We start from the raw sequence: 5,034 nt of genomic DNA, 5'->3' as shown, positions 1-5,034 counted from the left end.
TATGTTGTCCATATAATGGCTATGTTCAGATGTGGAGTATAATGAGCGAATACGATGATGAGGATGGATCTACCCTCATTTGGTGGGATTTAACGTTCAGTGAGTTTATGGTTCTAGTTCATATGGTCCAATGGAAAAAGTCTCTCAGTCCCTTTCTCGTAGTTGATGCACGATTTCATACTGGCTCACATCTCCTGGTACTGTCGGTGGCCGGTGATGTGTTTGATGTAGATGTCCCTGGACTATCGGATGGTGTCCGAGACCATGAGGCGCCGCATGAGCCGTGCGTAGCGTCGACCGATCCCACAGGTCCGCAGCACACGCTCATTGCAGGGGTCCCAAGCGCCCAGGGCTCCAACGATCAGGGCATCCATCTGCACCTCGTAGCCCTTCGCTCTCAGGGTGTCGGCCAGGGGGGCGTATTTTTCCAGCTTACGAGCTCAGGCTTCACGGCCGGCCGGGGTCCTGTTCTCAAAGGAGACCGTGATGTCAACGAGGATGATCTTTTTCTGGGCCTCGTCGGCGACCGCCACGTCAGGTCGCAGCGGGCTGTCAGTACCGGGGATGGCGCAGTTCACGGCGACCTCCCCCAGGCGCGGTGCAATGGCTTTCACCAGGCGGTTCTGGATGGCATTGTGGCGCAGCTGCCAGGCTCTGGAGTGGGGCTTGCAGCTGCACAGGACGTGGGGCAGGGTCTCATTGGAGTAGCTGCACTTCCTGCAACACTTGTCTTAGTTCCCGTGGCGGATGGCTCCATTGAGCGGGACACAGTTGAGCCGGGCGCGGTGGATGAACTGCCAGTTGGCGAAACGGGTGAAGCCGCCCCCCCGCGAGGAAGTGGTTGCTGGTGTCCCACTTCCTGGTCAGTTCGAAGGCTTTACCCTGGTCTGGTTTACGCTTCAGAGTTTCCGTGTGCAGTGAGTGGATGGCTGCCTTCAGGGTCCTCTCCAGCATACCCCTGGCGCTCGGGGTGACAATGGTGTTGTCGTTGGACCTCTTCTGCGGCACCAGGACTCCCAGCTCCTGGTGCTCCTCGCACCACTCCCAGTGGCAGCCGATGAGCTTCCCCAGGTGACGCGTGGCATTGCGAGCGGGGGACCACAGTGAAGCGATGTCACGCCCATCCCGTCCGAATTCGCCATCCAGGGAACCGCTCAGGAAGTTGGCGGTGTCTTGGTTGGAGGGGGCTCTGCAGATCCGCTTCTTTGTTGCGTCATGGAGGGCGCTTGCTGCGATGTTCCTTACCATGGCGTCGGGACATGTCAGCAGGCGGAAGGCGTGGGTGATCACCGCGATGTCACACAGGTCACCCATGCGGGGGACATTGGCATCGCCATGCCTGTGGAAGATATAGACCAGCTCGTTGCTGGCTCTCTGGGGGAGGAACAGCCACTTCTTCACCAGCTGCCGGATGATCTTGTCTGCCTTGTTGAGGGGTACCTTCGCCATGGCGGATCCACTTAGAATGAACCAGATGCGGGGGGATCAGGAAGGTGTTCAGGGCGTTTATCTTCTGCCACGGTGCTAGCAGGGAGGCGTTGATCTTGGCAGCATCCTGCAAGATCTCCTGGATGGTGTCCTCAGGTGTCTGCCGGACACGGAAACCCATTGGCATGCCGAGGTGCTGGTACGCCTGCCCCTCTGCCAGGGGGATGACGGGCTCGCCCTGGATCTGGAACCGTGTCGTCTGCACCGAGTCCCTTTTGCTGCCGTCGATGTGGAGAGCTGCGCACTTCTTTGCATTGAAGCGGAGCCCCATCCAATCGGCAGCTCGACTGGTGGCATCTAGCATACGTTGGAGGTTCTCTGGGTCGTCCATGGTCAGGACCAGGTCATCCGCGTAAGCCAGGACGCTCACTCTCTCACCGTGGAGGTTGAAGCCATCTGTGCCATTGGAGATCGCTCGCAGCAACTGCTCCATGGCGAGGTTAAAGATGATGGGGCTGAGGGGACAGCCCTGCTTACCTCCGCTCCGGGTCGGGATCTCGGCGGTCTCCCCTTTGACCGAGCGAATGGTGGTGCTGCATCCCTCGTACACCTCTCGGATCACACGGAGGAAGTTCTCTGGCATCCCAAACTCCTGGAGCGTGGCAAAGATGTGGTGGTGGGGCATGGACCCAAAGGTGTGAGCCAGGTTGAGCCATGCTACCATGCACTGCCTCCGTGCCCTTCTGGCCGTTTCGATGGTGGTTTGGAGGGCAAAATTGTGTTCATAGCAGCCCTCGCAGGACACGAAGCCTTTCTGGATGGAGCTGATGGCTCCCCTGCTCACCGACCACTCCGTGATCCTTGATGCCAGGCAGCTAGCATAGAGCTTGTACATCGTGGAGCAGAGGGAGATGGGCCTCCAGTTGCTGGGGTCATCCTGCTCACCCTTCTTGTACACCAGTACCATCATGGCCTACTTCCAGGAACTGGGAGTCTGGCAGAATCGCTTGCACTGGTTGAAGAGCGTGACAAGGACCAGGGAGCCGGGATCTTGCTTTTTCAGGAGGCTGTAGGGGATGCTGTCTTTCCCAGGAGCTGTGTTTTTTGTTTTTGAGAGTCTGGCCATCACTTCCTTGGGCGTATAGTCAGTTTCCAGGACACCTGCTTCGTCAACACAGGGCAGGGGGCGGAGGCACTCTGGGCGCTGCGTGTCATTCCGGGCTATGCCGTCGAATACATCCTTGACGTAGCTGTAGAGACGCTCAGATGGGATCATGCAGTAGGGCGAGGGCCCATCTAGGATCTCCCTCATGGCCTTGGAGCGGTTTGCCTGGTACAGCTTTTGGATCCTTGAAGCCGCTGCTGGATCGTAGCGGCGGCTGGCATCTCTACTTCTGGCTCCCCTGGTGGTGGTGTTGAGGTTTGGAGCAGGCGTTCTGTGAGCAGGCAGGGCATTCTCCTGGTTCGAACTTCTCCTGGGAGCGATTTCCGCAGACAATTCTTGGGTGAGCCTGTCTACGAGGAGCTCGAAGTCGACAAAGGAAGCTGCCGCACCACAATCTGTGAACTCATACTCAGCCAAAATAGCAAATCCCTTTTGCCCTTCTATTCCCATTAGTATTGAATGAACAATTTCTAACATCTTTTACTGTCCTGGTACTGCATTTATTGGGGGAATATTTTTATGGAAGCCTCTAAAACATTAACTATACTGATATATAATACTGTCTTCCTGCCAACACTCTTAAAAGTGGTTAATTTAACATACTACACGTGTCAAGTTGTCTGAAGCAGCTCACGAATGTGAGTACCAACCTCAGGGCAGACTGTTACAAACCAGGCACAAACCCCAAACTGGGTATGAGTTCTATACTTAGATTTCTCCAACCAAGAGAGAACTCTTCAAGCACTGTAGCAATCTATCCATGGAGCTACCAACAGTCTCCTTGGGTACTCCGGTCTATCTTGCCACCCAGGCAAAATTGTCTGTTGTGATGGCCCCTTACACCAAAGATCATAACAATACTTAGGTTTCAGAGTGGTAGCTGTGTTAGTCTGTATCAGTAAAAAGAACGAGAAGTACTTGTGGCACCTTAGAGACTAACACATTTATGCCCAAATAAATGTGTTAGTCTCTAAGGTGCCACAAGTACTTCTTGTTCTTCTAACAATACTTAGGTTACTCCCAGTCCTAAAGGACCATAACTTACCCCAGGTCAGTAGTACTTCAGATCTCTCACCAAAGACAATGCTTGTAACCAGTCCTATAATAAACTATCTAAAGATTTATTAACTTAAAAAAGAAATGAGAGTTATTTACAAGGTTAAATAAGGTAAACACACACAAACACATGAGTTATAGACTTAGGTTTCAAAAAGTAATAGCTGCTGTAATATGCAAGCTCTCTCTTTAGGGCTAACCCCAGCTAAACAGCCAGGGATCCCTTGCTTATGCTTAAAAGTCTTATTCTCTCCCTGAAGTCAAAGCAGCATAGGGATGACACATTCTTCTTGACAGGGATTTTTATTCCCTTCCCCAGAGTTCAAGCTGCGATGGGACCAGCGTAGGTGTCTGTCCAATCTTCATGGGTGTGGGGGAAACAATCAACAAAGTCTTTTGGCCACTGATGTTCCACAATGGTTGTCTGGTGTCTATTGGTCTTCTTCTGTTGGGCAGGTGATGACAACTCGTGGCAGTATTTCACACTTGGCAATGCTTCTCTCTTGACTGTGGGGGTTTCCAGTTTCATAGCAAGCACTTTTATAGTTACAATGTGAACACTTCGTATAACATGGGAGATTGATGCAGTGCAGCAACTCACAAGCATTTCATGAAGTCCAAACACATCTCTATAAATCTAATACCTACTGTAACAATTCTAACACACAGGTGAGCTAGACTGGTTTGCAGCTATGCCTTTGTCAGTGTTCAATGAGGCTTAGGGGCCTTGGAATAAGCTGGCACCTGGTGTGCCAGCCTCACAACTGGCTTTAACATAACCGATGCAGTGCACTATCTTCAAAGAGTTTTTTCAATCCCTTCCTAGCACAGATCTCTACCTCCAGTGCTATATGCATCCATCCAGCATGCTCTGCTGGTTATGGTCATTTTCTGCTGTGAGGAATTCTTAGGTACAGAAACAGCCAGTTGTTGGAGCTCCATGCTATCCATGCTTCACAAGAACAGGCATCTGGAGAGCTGGATTCCATTACCTTATTGTGGTTGGCATGAGCTTTGTTGATTTGCATTAATTTATTTTAGATTTATATGATGTCCCCTTCCATAAAGCTAAGGCCATACAAGTCCGCATCATTTCGGAGGTCGACCCCCACCCCCAGCCCATTCCTACCAAAAAACTCAAACCCCTCCTACCTATTTTAAGTGTTTATGAAAGGTCCTGGATTGATAGTCCTGAGAACACAAGTCCTCATCATCCACAGAATAAAAATCATCAAGAGGATGGCTCAGCCTCCATGTCAATTGAATTCTGGACTCCTCAGGCTTTATCAGCTCCTCTTCAAGACTGCAATGTCCAGTGTATCACCTTGCATTTAGTTTCCACTTGCACAGATGTACCAAGAGCAGAGAAAACAAAGGAGACAGCC

This window comes from Chelonia mydas, chromosome 11 (genome assembly GCF_015237465.2).
Source record: "Chelonia mydas isolate rCheMyd1 chromosome 11, rCheMyd1.pri.v2, whole genome shotgun sequence".
NCBI classification, from domain to species: domain Eukaryota; kingdom Metazoa; phylum Chordata; order Testudines; family Cheloniidae; genus Chelonia; species Chelonia mydas.
Note: the sequence above shows the minus strand (reverse complement) of the source record.